Source organism: Corapipo altera, unplaced genomic scaffold (assembly GCF_003945725.1).
Source record: "Corapipo altera isolate COAL_440 unplaced genomic scaffold, ASM394572v1 23, whole genome shotgun sequence".
In the NCBI taxonomy this organism is placed as follows: domain Eukaryota; kingdom Metazoa; phylum Chordata; class Aves; order Passeriformes; family Pipridae; genus Corapipo; species Corapipo altera.
The window spans coordinates 5,958,432-5,975,892 of NW_020884878.1; the positions used below are offsets into that span (position 1 = coordinate 5,958,432).

Below are 17,461 nucleotides of genomic sequence, written 5' to 3' on the forward strand. Positions count from 1 at the left end.
TGCCACAATACTCAAGGAGAGTTGGGCACGTGGTGTCTGTAGCTGCCTTTTGGGTTTGATTTCTCCTTCTGAACTCCTTACAGACTTTGCTCAGATGTGAAGACCATACAGGTGAGGTCCTGGTGCACAGTATATCCAAGATTGGGCAGGAAAGAAAGGGGTCAGTGAACAAGGGGTGCTTTTCCTTCAAGCCTGGGTCAGTGGATTAACAGCCCAGCTGTTTCTGCTGAGAGAACTGTGGAGGCAAGTAGCACTCAGTTTTCCCCTGAAAACTGGGAGCAGATGCTGTGCAAGACACTGGACTGAAGAGAACAATCCCTTTCAGCTGGGCAGTGGGATGCAGCTGATTGCCCAGCTTTGGATACACTGTTGGACTCTACAGTACATTTCACGTGCCTCTCAGACACAGGCCCATTTACACCATTAGTCCAGTATTTCTCTTTCCTGATCTTGTAGCAGTTTTACTCCTATCCCTTTCTCACACATCCACCCAGATTCTCCCAGCCATCACCCAACAAACACTCATCTGGCAATGGCTCATTTCAATCCCATGATGTTCCACGCTGCTGAAACAGGTCATCTGCTCTTGCTGAGTGAGGGGGCAGGCAGAGCACCTTCTCCCACTCAGGAAAGTCCATCCCTAGGAGGAACAGCACCAACCTCTCCCCAGCAGCACCTCTTCCTCCCCCAGCCCTCTTTTTCCAACTCCTTCACCTAATCCAGGTAAAAGCTGCTGTGCTCTGCACATTCCTCCATCACCCAGGGCAGAGCACGCTGAAAAATTAGTATTTTTTGCAACACATCCTAATAATAAAGAATAAAGAATCCATTATCTGCTCAGCCCTTCTGCTAGTGCCAAACAGGAAGAGAATTTACCTTCAAATGTCCTAAGACACAACATCCCAAGTGCAAGATTTTTAAGAGGTCTGAATATACAGAGCAGGAATTCAGTAGATTTATGTTATTTGGGACATTGAATCTAAATTTGGAATCAAGCAGTTGCTTTCCTGTTAGCCCTTAGCTATCCACTTTCCCAGAAGTAGCTGCCTGTGTTTCCAAGACATTTGGCAACTTTTCTGCCTCTCACGTCATGACAACTTCCGTGGGCTTCTGTAAAAGGTCTTCAGATAAAAAGAAAATGCTATAAAAAGGTAGAACATCCCATTTGATGCAGGTTTCAGAGGGTGTAATCACCTACTCACCTCACAGATTGAGAGGAAAAGTGGTTTTAGTTCCAAGTGCGTTTTCAATGAAAAAAATGCATGTGCAATGAAAAAGTTTCACACAATTTTTTCATTATTACTAATGACAAATTCCATATGCATTCAACTGGTGCCAAGTTAGGTCTTCTAAACCTCAGACAGAGCCTTATTTCATCTGATCATTAGTTACAAAATTAGTTCTTTGGGAATACCATCTCCTTAGAGAATCAGACAAGTTGAGAAAACTTCCCTCTGGGGAATCGCTGGTTTTATATTCAGATTCAATTCTCTCCTAAATTTCTGGTGTGAGTCTCTAGTATATGAATAGATAGTTGAAGACATCTAGTAGAATATACTTGATCATCAATATGAAATTTATATTTTTGTCTTGCAATGTGAAGGCTGAGTTGCTAGAGCAAGAAACGCATTCCTTCCCACCTTGCTCTGAGCCGGTTCTCCCTTTCTGGAGCACTTTGCATGCAGCATCAGTATGTTTAAGGCTAATTTTGCCACATGTGGGTGCTCTGTAGCACTGCTCCCCGTGTGAACACAGGGCTCAGGTGCAAAGGTCTGTGTCCCAGAGCCCCATATTTCCAGTGCCCTCACACACACCCTGTTTCCCATCCAGGATGCAGCAACTCAGCCATGGCCATCCAGCTCAAAGGGCAGAAACCCACATCAGAGGAGTCCCTGATGCAAACTGCACCAGGAGTGAAGGGTGGTAGGAACAGAACAAAATGCCTGTTTACGCCTAAAAGCAGGCTAGACATGGGAGTGAGGCATACAAGAGACAGCTGCTGGAGGAGGGGAAACCTCACCCACTGGTGCCAGGGCGCTCACTGGTCCCCTGCAGAGGGAGCATTCTGGTCCCTAGGGCTCTTAATCAGGCATTTAAAATAATTGATCTTATTACACTAAGCATATTACTGTTAAGCCTTCAGCTGTTAATGTTCAGTTGCTGTTGGAAGGGCCAGACTCAGCCACAAATCAGCCTAAAAGTGACACATCTGAAGAAGCAAGGTTCTACTTCAGAGAGTAATAATTACTTTGTCCAGGGAGACTACAAGCCAGCACAGTAACAATATCCTGAAAGCACTAACTAGTTATTGTGAGGAACCTCTGGGAGATGCCCCCCAAGGAACAGAGCTCTCCAACCCTTGTTCATTGCATAGGCTCTGCTTCTCCATCCTCTAAACCACAAAGGAACCTCATTGGCCTCCAGCCCAGCTCTTACAACCTCCAGGGAGGTACAAGCCCACCTTCATCTCCCAAGGCAGAAGGAAAGCTCCCTGCAGGCACTGCTCAGCCCCCAGCAGAAAGATTAACAAAACAAGCTTGCCTCCAACCCAAATCCCAGAACTGCTACACCACTACCAAACATACCAGCAAAGATCAATACCCCAAGACAGCAACTCCTCTTTGGGATTCCCAGTCCAAACCCCCCAGTTTCTAGGTGCCCTCTATATCCAGCATTTAGCTAACTGCATTCACTTGAAGGCCAGTCTGTAGGAGTTGTAGGTTGTTGGGGGGGTTGATGTTTAAATGAATGTTTTAACCACCTACCTGGTGAGGGGTTTAGCAGCCCAGGGGCTTTCTGCAGGTATGTGGGCAGTGATGGTGTACAAGGGGCTGGAAGTGAGTCTGGGTCTGGGCCAGGGCCAGGGCCTGGGCCTGGGCCTGGGTGTGGGTCAGGATTGTTGCCCAACCAGCATCCTGTGGAACCAGGTAGAAACCATGCTGGGTTGCACTCACACACTGGGTTGTGTCACAGGGATTTTTTCAAGAGGTTTTAGCATTGGTCAGCTCCTCACATACTATTTGTTTAAAAGGGACCTTATCTCGAATACCCTTTTTTTTTTTTTGACATTATTTAGCTGTGATTCCAGAACTTGGAGATAACACCAGGCTCAAATTATCTAATGTAAAAATCACCAATAATCTCAAAAGCAATTTATTTGAGAGTGTCTTATAATTTTTTCATTTTCCTAAGCCTTTCTGGGGCAAAATTATAAGCTGGAAATTGAGAGCTGGAATAGAATTTAAAATAAAATGAGAGCTAAGGTTTGACTCTAATACCATGAATGAGGACCTGGGGTTCTAAAAGTATCCTTTAATATTTAGAATCAGAACAGTATTACAAGAACCAACTGTACTAAAACTATTAATCTTGTTGTTTTTACACGCAAGGTGGAAATCTATATTTGCAAAGTGTTGTGTGTAATTTAAGCACCCAAGGGGAACTGAAAGAGAAAAATTCAGCCCTGAAGATTTGGTCTATTGAATGTAAAGAACTGAAAACACAGTGTCTGCTGATTCATTCAGTTTGTCATCTCTCTGTCACACCTCTCTGTTTCACAATGGACAGAGAAGACAGTGTGCATGGAGTGGTCCTTGCAAGCTGTAGTCAGTCATCAGCACACTCAGATCTGTGACTGAAAGCTGTGGAAACTTCCCTGACTTCAAGCAAGGGCTCAGTGTAAGACATATCTGGCTCCTCAAGCTGCTGGTGGGCAGGAAACAGGCAGGTAAAGTGAGATCTGTGTCACAGAGAAAAAAACCAAAACAGATTGGATTTCACAAAACTGCACACAGGATGCCTCTGTCAGACTGGTCCTAAGGAACAGGCTGGGAAGTCCTCATTGCTCCCAAGCCTCTGGATCCCTTTCCCCATCCACGGCGTGGGGTGGCCCAGTTCTAGTTCCGTTTCCATCTGAAGAACCATTGCGACGCTTTGAGGGATGGGGAAAGGAACTCCAGGGGTATCTCAGGGGCTTTTTCAGGCCCTGAGCCTGGAGGGGAAAGGTGCTCCCCCCTCCCCCCCCGCACATGGCCCCATGGCCGGCAGGGAGACAGGTCACAGGACACCGGGCGTGGAGAGGAGGCAAGAGAGAGTTTATTGTGGGGGATGTTACATTTATAGGGTTTAGGAGGATTCACAGAGTAACCAATTAGAAGTCTCAAGGGGTTTACAGGAACACCCAATCACAGGAAGAGGTTAACAAAGGCCAATGGAAAGCACCTCAGGACACCTTCCCAGGACATTCCTGCATGGATAAGATAACACGGGGGGTGCTGGGAAGAAGAAGCATGTGTTTGCAAAGACACCACCAAAAGCCATTTTAAAACCTGTTTAAACCACAGTTTTCCCATATAATGCAGGTTTAATGCTACACAAGGCTATCCCACACACGGCTGGTGGAAAACAGGGGCAATGGAGGGCAAACCCTAATGGATGGCAAACCCCAATGGATGGCAGAACGGATGGCAAACCCAGTGGCAAACGATTCCCAAAAAACTTCTTGCAATGCACGTGCCTTTCTCCCACCTCAGGGAAAGGATGCCTCCTGGACTGGGTCAGGCAGAGGCAGGCAAGGGCAGCCATGGCCCCTGAGCCCACTGCCCTTCCCTGGGAACTGCCTCCAATCCCACTACAGTGGCAGAGGAGGCTGTGCTTGGACTGTCTGCCATGGGATCTCTCCTGATCACCCTTTCCCAGGCCACTTGGGCCAGCAACATTAACAAAAGCAGTTGCAGGCCCATGAAGCATGAGTCACACATCCTGTGACAGCCTTTCCACAGAGGGAACTGAATATTAGGATGCACCACCTCCCGCTGTTCCCCATGTACCAGTAGCCTCCAAACCAGTGTCACCCAGTTCAGCACAGTGCACACTGCCCTGAAACTTGCACTGGTTCTTTAATGGAGTTTCTTGTCCCGTAGAAGCGAGCCCAGCCATGCAGTAATCTCACCAATAGCTTGTTTCATTCAGCCTGGGTCCTGCTGGAAAAACCAGTACTGGAATAAGGAAGCCTGATGTTGGACAGCCCAGAGGCTTGCAGCCTGGGTTGGAGGTACAACCTCTTCTTTCTGAGATGGTCTCTGAAGCACTATCCACAGTTTGTTAATATGACCTGCTCTGAGCAGTCTGCGGAGCATGAAGCTATTCTATGGGAAAGTCCTCGGCCACTCAAGACAAACTAGGAAATCAAATGGGATGAAATATATCAGCTCCAATAAATGTGGCATTCCACTGTATTATCCCATTTGGAAAGGCTAAACTAAATTCAGTGGTGAGAAAAATCTCAATTTCACTCTTGGTTTAGTATTTTAAGGACCAACGTGGGATTACACTACACAAAAAGGCTGTTACCAAATAAGTTGACTTAAGGTCCTCCTCAGCTCGATAAGCATTGGATCACTGTGGCCACATTTTGCTCTTCACTGCAGTAAGCTTTTGGGTGACTCCCCGTGAGCAGCAAGAAAGCAAAATATCACCTCCTACTTCTGTATTTTTAGGGCCAAAACTGCTGTTCTTTCCACATCTCTGCCCAAGTACAGAGGTCTAGACAAGGACACTTCACCACCATTGGTGAAGATCATCTCCAGACAGCAGAGACAAGACCTTCACTTTCCGGTTTCCTTCTCTGCTTTTTTTTTTTCCCCTCTTCTCAACACTCCTTTCTCTAGAAAGTCCCCCCAGCAACAAGACCAAATTAATACTTGCAAGGAGTGTCTCACCAGACTGCAAATGCCGCTGCTCTTTATCCTAAAATAACTCTCATGTGAGTGACTAGAATTGTGATTTGTTTTACCTTAGCCAAATGTGGGACTTAAAATTATTGAGACTTTTAAAAGAGGCTGGAGAGTGCCCTAAAGTGCCATTTCCACCTGGAGTGAAACATGACCTTTGCAGGACATGGCTGTGTCCTCCGCTGCTCCTGTGGGTGGCTGTCCTGCCCCAGCAGGGGACATGAAGTCAAAGCTCTGATGAGTCTTTTTACGATGTCGTTGCTTTCTTTGATCCCAGGAAGAGCTGCATTTCTGACAGATAATGGCCCAGGGTTATATCTGAAGTTGGCAGATCCACGCTGAGCTGGTTGGAGGCGGCAGCTCACCCTGGGTGATTTTCGTGGTGCCAGAGGGTGGAGAGGCAGTGCTGGGCACAGGGACGTGGTCCCACCAGCAGTGGATGGTTTGGGGGGGTTCTGGTCTCAGCAGATTTGTCACCTGCAGATATCTTTTTGATAGACATTACACTGTACCTGGTCTTTAACACACATGTGCATGTGTGTTCCCATCAGTGGGGTCACTGATATCCCTCCTATGCTGCCACTAAGTGAAACACTAATTTAGTCACCCAACAGCTAAAATATGCTACAAAGTAACCCTTTGGGGAAGTGGAAATGCTGATCTCCTGTCTGTGAGGGAGCCCTGCCAACACATCCTCATACCCCAAAACCAGCAGCTCAGGTAGTCCAGAGCCCAAAGAGACTTTTGATGTCAGAGGCAGAATTACGTGACAAAGCTCAGATCCCAAATCACCCAAGAAACTGGCAGCAACCAGATCAAATCCAATATCTGCACTGAGCATCTCAATGTGACAAAATGTCCACTCCAAAAGTACTAAATCTGGAGGAAGTTTAAATCCAGAAACAAAACACTTATACTTGAATCAGCCAGTATTTAGAGAGTGTGATCATGGATGAGAGTTTATGTGTCTGCATCCCATAGACATTCATTACTGCAATTTTTAAAAAAAGTTAAAATCTAAGTTAGATCTCAAGAAGAAAGAATCGCTCATATTATTCACATTTCTCCTAGGCAAAACCACAGCCCAGGGTGGCACCACTATCTGCTTTTGCTCAGCTCTTTTCCCACAGACAGCATTTTGGGGCACAAACAACTGGATTTAGTGAAACTGCAGAGACCCAGCCCATGCCAGGGGTAAATTCCAGGCCTGGCCTAAATGGGTGTAATTCACATTCAAATCAGCTGAAGTTATGCCAGCCTGCTCCAGGACTGACCCAGCTCTTGCAGCTTTCCTCCTCAGCTTGTTCCCAGCCTGTCACTATGATGAGAACACGCTCCTAGGATTTTGGCATAGGAGTGAGATGAGGACGGCTCCGGCCACGCTGATCAATCACAGAGCCTTATGTTGGACAGACTTGAAATCAGTCACCAATTTACCAGCTTCCAGGCTGATGAGGCGTGTGACAATCAGGAGCATTTGGGGATACATATTTATGTCTCCAGAAATGAAAACACAGGGAGTTATTCATAGATGAATCTAAAAGCATCCCTGAGACCGTGTGAGGTGTCATCATCTGGCAGCACTTCGCTGTACCCACTGCTGGGAACGTAGTCATGTGGGTTGTCATCCTGCACCCACCAGCAGCAGCAGCAAAAGCTCACCCACAAAAGGGAAAGCAACATTTTACCTCCCCACCTGCACTTGCAGAGGGAATCGGTGCTGGATCTCCAGCACAGCTAGGACAGGGCTGGGTTGTCTTCTTACCAGCTCAGCTGTTTCCACCTTCTCTTGGGAGACTGAGTCCCTTTTCTTCTCTTCCCTGACAGACTGAGGGAAAGCCTGGAGCCACCCTCTGGTTTCATGGCAAAGGTACACATGGGAGCAGGAGTGTACCCGTGAAGGATGGTCCTGTCCTGGGACAATGCTGAAGGAGGATCCAGAACTTAACCTTGCTCTTCTTTTCTTGGAATAGCACCTGGTTGGGATTGGGGAATGGCTGGACCAGTCTCAACTTGATGCCTAGACCTTGTCAACATGTGACCTGGGAGGCTGGGAAGCATTTCTCATTATCCAGGGCCAGGGGCTTGGGTAGGACTTGGCTGCACAGGCCAGGTGCAACACACTGCATCAATATTCAGCACGAAGAACAGAAATGTAATGTGTTTGTCCATATCTTTTTATGTCTACTCCTCTATTCACCCAGCCATGGATTCCCCTTGAAGCTGCAGGCACAAAAGACTGTTTTCCAGCTCTGAGATAGCTGTTATGCAAACAGGAGAGGCAGTGCAAGAGGATACTGTCCTTTCCCAGTAACCTCTCTCAGGACTCTGCTGTTGCTCTGCAGAGGTGAAAGTGTTGGTAGAAAGCAGGTCGGGTACCCACTGCTAGAAACTGGCAGGCTGGAGAAGAAGGTGTCTGGCCAGATGATCCCTGAGTTAAGTCCTCAGTTCCTGGGTATGGCAGGGTGCTGAGTATCTAGAGGGGAAATATTATTTAAAGTCAAATACATGAAATAAATGAAAAAATTTACCTTTTTCTTTAACATGAGTTTTCTAGGGAAAAAAATTTCAAATATATTAAAATAGAGGTACTTCCCATTTAATCTGTTCTTGTCTTTTAGTGTGGTCCACTGGCACCCTGTTCCATTTCTAGAAGGTCATTCTACTATAGGACTGTTTCAAATAACTTAAAATTAGTTACAGATTTATAAACAATTACATATTTATGTAAGATGAGGCATTTTTCTTAATATGCATTTAATGAGACAGAATTTGAACTGGCTACGGGTTTGGATTTTGTTCATTTTTATGGTGATGCTACCCATTTATTTTATGGGCTCTGGGGAGTGGATGCTAAAATTGAGAGCTTGTAAGAGGTTATAAAAGAAAAGAACAGTCATATTTTTCATGGCCATTTGAATAGCTAGATTGAAGGAAGAAAAAAAAAAAGCTTTTTATTCACATCTTTGGCAATTGTTTTTCCTCAGTGCTGGACTTGGACATGGGGACCTGTATTTTTTTCTCATGGGCTTTTCTCTGTAGCACCTCACCAGTGCAGGTGAGAACATCTTTATCTGCAGCCCAAGGAGTAGGGGGCTGTCACTATCCCCTCCTCAGGGACTGGGCCATGCAAAGGGGAGGCTGTGAACACCCAGGGGCCGGAGCAGGAAGCCCCAAGACCCCAGTCATGGGAGTGCCTCTCAGTATGTTTAAAGCATCGTTCCTGCTACCATCTGTCAAAGCTGCAGGTACCTGACACCACTGTAAATCAGATTTTCAGGTCTTCAGCAGGCAGCCAGAGAGGAAAGAAAACACATTTATGGGCCACCTGCAGTCAAACGCCATGGAGGTCCAGACACAGATTTGCACAAACCAGTTCCTCGTGACCGGGATGGTCTGAGTACCCAGCAAGACAAAAGCTCAAACTCCTTCTGTGTGGTTGATTGCACATCTCACATGCATCACTTCCAGGCCCTGGTTTTATAAAAAAAGTCTTGAAAGGAGAGGAAACAGCTGGCGAATAATACATTGTGTACCCTCCCGGTTGTACTGCAGCCTCTCAGCTTGTCTGCAGGCAGGGTTATCTGTACCACCACGAGCCATTCCCCCAACACTGCTGGAAACAAAGGCTCCTTTTCTGCAGCTGTTTATCCAAGGGACATAGAGAGAGCTGCAGGAAGAGCTGGGGAAATAGCAGTGGTACGAGATCCCACCCAGTGTGATCCCTCCTCAGGCAACAGAGGCATCTCTGGGCAAGGAGGGCTTGGGACTCACAACCACATTCCAAGTTTATCTGCCAGCTCTGTTCCTCTCACTACCAAGTCTTCTTCCAGCTTATAATGACCCATCTTCCTGTATCAGAGACTGCTTGTGAATTTGGCAACAAACCTGAAGTTATGAAGATTAAAGAATTATGACAATTAAAGAAACAACAATAGGACAGGAAGAAACACCCTCAAGTTGTGCCAGGGAAGGTTTAGATTAGATATGAGGAACAATTGCTTCACTGAAAGGATGATCAGGCATTGAAACAGGCTGCACAGAGAAGTGGCGGAGCCACTGTCCCTAAAGGTATTAAAAAGATGTGTAGATGTGGCTCTTAGGGACACGGTTTAGTGGTGGATTTGGCAGTGCTGGGTTGATGATCTTAAAGGTCTTAAACATCTTTTTCCAACCTAAACAACTCTATGATTTTAAGCAAATGAGTACAGTGGGGGGGGGAAAAAGGCTCCAGGAACATTTTGAAGGGTAAAGAGTGGGGCTAAGCATTGCAGGATGTAAAGGAGACAAGGACAGACTCTCGCCAGGAGCCAGGGCTGTGCTGAAAAGTTGAGAAGTTGAGCATGCCCCTAGATAATGTCACACTGCCCCAGTACCTACCAGCACCCTCTACCTGGAGTTGTGTAGCACAGACCAGCCCTGGGGGATATGGCAAAAAGTGCAGTAGCTCCAGGGAATGTATTTTGGGGAAACCCTCCAAGCAGGAATGAGCCATTCCCCAGGACAGGGCTGCCAGGCAGGGCAACCATGCTGCTTATCTTGTGCTGAGGACCCCAGCCATCATCTCGCTTCCAGCTCACCCTGAACTGGTAGAAAGTTCTGATACTTACTGCACCTCCCAGCCCGTAAGTCACACATCTTTTAGTCCAGTGACACCCTACTATATTTTTGCCATCACATGCAGTGTTGTAGATGTTGCCAGAGTCTCTCTTGGGGAATGTTTCTCCAGTATATCTTTAGATGTAATTAAAGAAAAGGGTTCCTAACAGCTAGCTGCCCCAATTAGCCTGCAGCACGGATGGAGACCAGGGAGAGGTTTGCAAGTGGTTTTTACAGAGTTGCAGCAAAAAGCTCTTTCCTCTGACATCCAAGCAGTTTCCTGTGGGAGCGAGCCAGGCACAGCCACAACGCTGTGCAGAGGGTCACAGGCTCTGTATCCAGGCATGACTGCTCCGGGCAGGGGGTGAGGGGAGATGAGCAGGCAGCCTCACAGCGCTCTCTGAGCCCAGCCCCCCGAAAAAAGCCGGGGGAACAGCCCCCAGCACCAGCCAACACTGCTCTTTGTGAGCTGCACAGATGCAACGGGAGGTAGAATGTTGGTTGAAATCCTCACAGACTTTATGCTAATTCACGAAAGAGCATTTTAGACCATACACGGACACTTAATCGAGTGGGAGAGACAGCAGCGAACACGACATTTAATTATGGGAAAGAAAAACGAAGTCTTTTACCCTGCATTTGGCATTCTCCCAACACACAGAGTTAATTGTTAGGAGGGTATATTAGAAGGCAATGAAGGAGAAGATTGAAAACCCTGATTATGCCGAGGTCCTGAAAATGCTGAATTTATTGAATTTCACATGAGAAAACACAGTCTATGCTAAGCTGAGGGCTGTGCCAGCAGCCAGCTAAAGCTCAGGGGTTTGTATGTGCATGTTAGAGGGGAACAAAGCTTTATGAACAAAGTTTTACTGCTTTATGAGCCCCTGCCAACTACTGGTCAAGCCCCACTGCATCCCTAAAATGGGGCAGGTCAGTATATGCTCGGGTAGATGCCCTTGGTGTAGGCGATGCACAAGGTGGGCAGCAGACCTTGGTGTAGGTGATGAACACAGTGGGCAGGCTTTGGTGTAAGTGATGAACAAAGCCAGTACATTTCTCAGGAGCTCAATTTTCCTTTAGAAAAGGATCTAACCAGGTGAAGTTAGAAAAGGCATTTTGTCTGTGACCTCTGTGTAGTACATTTACCTGCAGTTGCCTAAATTCAGTTAGAGTCTGCAGCAACAGAAAACCCAAATGCTTTGGCAAGCACTGGCACAGATGCCTTTAAGAGAACAAGAGCTGTGTGGGGGGCTGGATCAGGTGAAGGTCCATCCATCCTTGGTGCACCCAGAGGAGGGGGTACTACAAGAACAGAGAATCAATAAAAATGTTTCCCCCAAAACTCCCACTACCTCCAACAGTTTCATTCTTAGGCACATCCTTGGGCTGTAGTGTTGCCTCAGTATTCCTCAGCAAGTTTCTCCATTAATTTTTTCAGTTGCCCCTTGAACCATTTAAACGTTTAGCCCTCTTTTTCTTCTGTCTTATCATGGCTGAGGGGCAAAACTGTGTCTGGTGCTGACTCGTGGATGTATTTGTTATACCAATACCTGTGGCCTAACACATCTCCCTGGGAAACTCCCCAGCTTGGGCCTCACAAAGAAAATAAGTGCCAATAATTGCCAATTCCTCCATGCCATTAACAACCCCATCTGCTTTTACTGAGGTCAGTAGAATTTTCTCTGAATCTTAGCAGAGCAAGATGCCTTCTTTTTTACCATTTTTTTTTTAACATGAAAATCCACATGGATAAATGAGCTTCAACTCGTGGGACACCTGCAGTAGCTGTCACTGTGCTGCAGGGGGGAACCTTCGGCTGCCGATACACTCGCAGCTGCTGCAAGTTGGAACAGGCACCGCAAGTCAACTTTGGCCGGAACGTGGGCGGGAAGAACCCTGGTGATTTGTACCGTGGTCCCAATTTAATTACAACAAGCTTCTTGTTTTTCTAGTTTTAAATAGCTTAGCAAGAAGAGCTGTAAAGATAAAAATCATTAAAAAAAATACCGAAACAATCTGACATTTGGGGTAAGGCAGCCAAAACTGTTGGTTTGCGTCTCTCAGAGCATATGATTTTTGTGCCTGACCAATGTCACCGGAAAACCCGAATCTGCCTCATGGAAACAGAAGCAGGCTGTTGCTACAGAAGGGGTAGTCCTGCAGAAAATGCTATTTTCTAGCTCCTAGTGGAGTGCAGTAACCTGGAAGGAACCCAAAATGTTTATGTAACAGAGTGACGCACCCCTCACACCGGCAGCCAGGTAGGTGTCTCAGTTCAGGGAGCACCTGGCACACACTGAGCTCTGAAATGAACCTCGGCAGCTCCGACGGGAGTTAACCTCAGTGTTGAGCCAGCCCCAAGCTGCTGCTTTGGGTGGCTGTTGCAGGCCACACGTCCCTCAGGGCCAGCCTGAGGACACCCACCTCCCGGGATGAGGAGCTGAGACAGGACAGCGCGACACCGAGCATCGATTCACTGATGGAGATCTCAGGGGAAACTGCTGAGCCAAGAAAAACAAATTGACGGCAGCTCCATCCTCAGCAGTCCAGCGCACTTTCGTTTTTTGGCTTAGATTTATCAGGTGCCTGACCCAGCTTGTGCTGAGCAGTGAGCACAAGCCAGCCGTGTTTATCAGGCTGCCGGTGGGCAGGAAGGAGCTCTGTGCCTGTGCCAGCCCACAGCCTGAGGGCAGAGCAGGAGAGGTGGTACCCAGGAGCTCTGGCTCAGCCCCACAGCTCTGCGTGCCTCATGCTGGCAGCCTCCACCCCTCGTGATACAGCTTTTAGGTAAATAACAGAGTTTTGATTTATTTTTTTTTTAATGAGACAAGAATAAATCTCTCAATTAAAATGTCCAATATGCTGTTTAAAATTTTATTTTAAAACTTCCCACTGTTTTTTTGACTACTTATCCCTCTGTCTGGAATTTTTTTGGTGAAACAATTTTCCACTTTAAGCCCTACAAACATTGTCTTGGGAGACCCTCCTTGAGGAAGGGTCTGCCTGATCATTTACATGAGTGTTTATCCCCGAGGCTGTTTCCAGCACTGCTGGGTAGTGCTCCAGGAGACCTGGCAACAACTCACCCCCAAGCTCTGGATGCCCTCAGTCACATTGGATTTTCAAGAACCACGTCAGTGCGAGACGGAGCGCCAGGCACACGATGTCCTGCCCGGGTCAGCAGGAGTAACATGTGAGCCCACACCTCTGGGCAGGTCACACAAGTGGAAATGAAGGTTAGAAAAGCGCAGAATCCAGAGAGCAGTTAAACATGGGTGAGCAGATTCCTCCTTTTTCAAGGACTGAGGTGAATTGTTTGCCTTTAGTTTGCAGCAAACACCACACTTCAGATCTCTGTTGCTCTGTCAATGCAAGTGTCCTCAGAGAAATCCAGGGAGACCTCTGCATGTAAGGAAGGAGAGCTCTCAAGACAGCATGGGCTCATCAGTGGAAAGGTAGTGAGACAAACCCAGGCCTCACTAAAAAAAAAAAAAAAAGGAAAAATAAAATAATTTTTTCCTTAAAAAAAAAAATCTCAGAAAAAAGGCACCTCAGTTACAACACTTAAAATGTTCAAGCTGAAGACTGAAAGACTGGCCTCCAGAAGGACATTTTCCTGTTCCCTGTACCACAAGCAGAGCGTGATTTCAGTTCATCAGTGGCTGAGCCGCTGCATGATAAAACTCACTGAGGAACAAGCTGCTTTAAAAGCAATGGAGCTTTGTCCTCTTGGTGGCTCAGCTCCTGCAGTGTCTCTAAAATGTTTGTTTATAAGTGGGAAATGACTAAACGGCCTGTACAGAAACAAGGGCAGTTGAGGCTCCAGCTTTGGGAAGTTTCCCATGGCGTCAGGCAGACGGGGCTGGGGAACCCTCATGAGAGCATGGGCTGGAGACAGCAGTAGATGCACCTCCATCCTCACCACTGCAGGTGACCCAAAGACTTCAGCTTCTGACATCTGCTTCAGCCCACTGGAGCCCTGAGAGCAAGCCTGAATGTTCCATCCCACTGCTCTGACCTCGCCTCACCTCTCCCTACACCACCATCCACACACTCCTGCTAAAAAAACCCCAGCCCTCAGACATGCTTAGTCTCTCAGAGCACAAACCAAGCATCAGAGAACCATTCCCTTTTTCCCCAGACAACAAAAGCTGGAAGTGGCAGCACCAAGAAGGCTTACCTTGCCTTTACATCTCCACAAGCTGTCAACTCTGAAACCTAATGATGGTGCTAACACAGCAGCTATCTTTGGCTTGCTTCCAGGGACCAGTGCAGTGGGCTACCAACTGCAGTCAGCTTGTGCCACCATCCTGCACTCCTTCCACAAAGCCCCAACCCTCCAGAGGACACAGTCAGCTTATCCCAAATGCTTGCCATGGCATAGCCACTACAGCGTGCCAGAGACTGAAAACCTGTAGGGTCACCTCTGTTGTAGGACAAACTAAAACCCACACAGCATAACCTTGTCTTACTCACTAAGAACAGCCCAGACATTGGGAACAACTGATCAGCACCCTCTGGGAGACCATGGATGCCAACCATAACTTAAGAAAAGCTGCTTTTATTCTACACAAGCAAGCAAAGACCTTGAACTCTTATCAGGCACTTATCACCAAGACAACCAAGAAAGGTACTTGAACCCTGGCCAGTATATTTTTCTTTCTGCTTCACAGACTACATGAATTGCAAGGGCAGGCTGCCTCCAGGAGCACTTGAGCCTCAGAGACAGCAGTAAGATTTCCAGGGTAAACTGATACAAAATCTTACATTTCCTGTGGGTTTAACTCAGACACAAGTCTAAGAGATCTCAAAGGCTGACATCACTTAAGAAACCAAACCAAACAAAACCCAACCCAACCCAACTCAATGGCATTACCTCTCCCAAGCACAGGCATTACTCCAAGGCTTACGTTCCTCTAGCACACCAATATATTAGCCTCAACCCACTTTCCTCACTAGTTTAAGCTGAAACACCTGGCTGTAAACTGGGACACAGGATTCTGCTATCCCTGATTTTGGGGCAGGAGAGTGGGGCTAAAGGCTGGCAGCAACAGAGAAGAGATGTGAAGAGGGGAGCCTGAGTATTTTGTCTGTCTCCTGTAATGCTCCTTATCATGAGTTAAACTCCCACTTGCATGGTTGGGTGTTTCAGGAGATGCTGCTGTACCCACCTCCGAGTGAGCTGCCACACATCAGCACTCCCAAAAGCCACCAAACAACCCTCACCTGAGAGGGACCATGTTGGTGTGTGGGGGGTACACAGATGGGCTGGGGGGCCAGCACAGGCACCAGCTCTGCCCAGACCTGCAGCTCTGCAAAAAACTCTGAAGGAGCCCAAAACCTTGTCCAAGTGTGCTTCACACTTTTCTGCAATAAAAAACCTCCAAACACACTGTTCAGGTCAGTGGTGGCTGCTCCACTGTGGGCAGCCCTGCTGCTGAGATGGAAGGTGATGGTGAGTCCAGTGACCCTGTCCTGGTCCCGGTATCCAAGCAGGGCTACAGGAGAGGTCCAGGGAGCAGAGCCAAAGGGGAGGAGATCACTGGGGCCCCTGCACAGCTCAGGTAGGGGCAGGGAGCAAGCCAACCTTTGTCCTGTGCTTAGCAGCTGGGCTTGGGTGTTTCTCAGCTTCACTATTTACACGTGACTTATTTTTGTCATGTATCTCATCTCCCCATTACCTTGCATCATCTTTTTAGACCTTTTTTATTTCTGATTTCTGATCTGGAGGCATCAAAAAACGCTGGCAACACCTTGGAAACATCATTACTCCCATTTCCCTAAATTGCATGTGGAGGAGCAGAGGAAAATGCTGTCAAGGGGAGCTGCACCCTAATGCCCCAGCCACTTAATAAGCCGTGAGTAGACACACTAATGGACAAATCTGATCAGGCAGTTACAATTGCAAAAGCAGTGCTTCCAAATAGAAAGTTGCATAAAGTGATGCTAGTGCTGAATTCAGCAGGTAAAAGGTGTTGCTTTCCTGATTCTGAGCACCTTCATATGCACATAATTATCTATCACCTCCACGTAGGGGACAGCTACTGATTTAGAAAAAGAAAAAGCAAACGGAAAGACCCTACTGTGAACTCACTATGGTTTAACCTCATGATTGTACTTGGATTTGAAAACTTAATTAGAAAATAATTACAGAGAAACCGGAAATGTTACGGAGGCCTCATCACCACACCCGGGAGGTTTTCTTGGCAGCAGAGCAGCAGCAGGCAGCGCTAGAACACTTCTGACTACTTTTTTTACAAAGCAAAAGGGAAAGACAGACTCTTTCTAAACACCACTTCGCATCAAAAAGGCTTTGGGCTGATAATCCAATCTCTTTTTTGACAGAAACAAGGCAGTTTTCCTGTTGGGATGTAGGCCACAAAGCCATGGAGGCTGCAGTCGCTGTTAGAGTTAACTACTGCACCGCAACCGCTTCCCACCGAAGGAAGCTCACGGCAGAGCTGCCCTCTTTCTTCATCCCTGTTTGTTATTTCAACAGCCCCAGCGGCAGCCAAGAGCAGTGAGAATGAACAAATGGGAATAAAAATAAGTCCTCTAAGACACGCAAAGCATTAGCCAATTCTTTTTTTAATCTTTCTGCTTGGCCTTATATCTATTGTGTTTTACGATTCAGATGGCAGAGAAGTTTATATAGCAAAGACAGACCAAATCAACCCTTGGGTGAGCATTATACTGTATGTACCGGCCCCTAAACAAAAGTGAGGTGGCTGCTTTTCTTTGTCTTAGACAGGAGTTTGTCCTGTAACGAGCTACGAGGTCAGAACAGTTCCATACTGAACAGCAGGGTCTGAGCAGCCACACACGCCACCACAATTAAATATACACTAATCACAGGTGAACTCAAATCTTTTAGGCCCAATGGTTGAATAGATAATTTCTGAGTCGCAGAGCCCTGCTCACATCCCAGTTATAAATGCCTTGGAAGAAAAAAAGGTAATGCTCCCCGTGGCAACCCAAGCATTTACACAGTGAAGCTGCTGCAGCACAAAAATATCTCTCTGCTTTGCTTCAAAGAGGCTCCATCCCCCCAGATCTTATCTAGAGAAGGGGATCTACATAACCCTGACGAGTACAGCCTGCTCCAGAAACCAGGAGCCTGCGAATGT

The 17,461-nt window shown here is 47.0% G+C and overlaps 1 long non-coding RNA gene across 1 annotated transcript; it reads right to left on the reverse strand.

Annotated features, from left to right (window-relative positions):
* Window positions 1-9,674: 9,674 nt before the first annotated feature.
* On the reverse strand, window positions 9,675-16,533 carry LOC113944770. The gene is made up of 3 exons (XR_003526789.1): window positions 16,523-16,533; window positions 16,203-16,205; window positions 9,675-9,791 (listed from the first exon to the last, which is right to left on the reverse strand). It is a non-coding gene; the product is annotated as an uncharacterized LOC113944770 (long non-coding RNA).
* Between the last annotated feature and the right edge of the window lie 928 nt (window positions 16,534-17,461).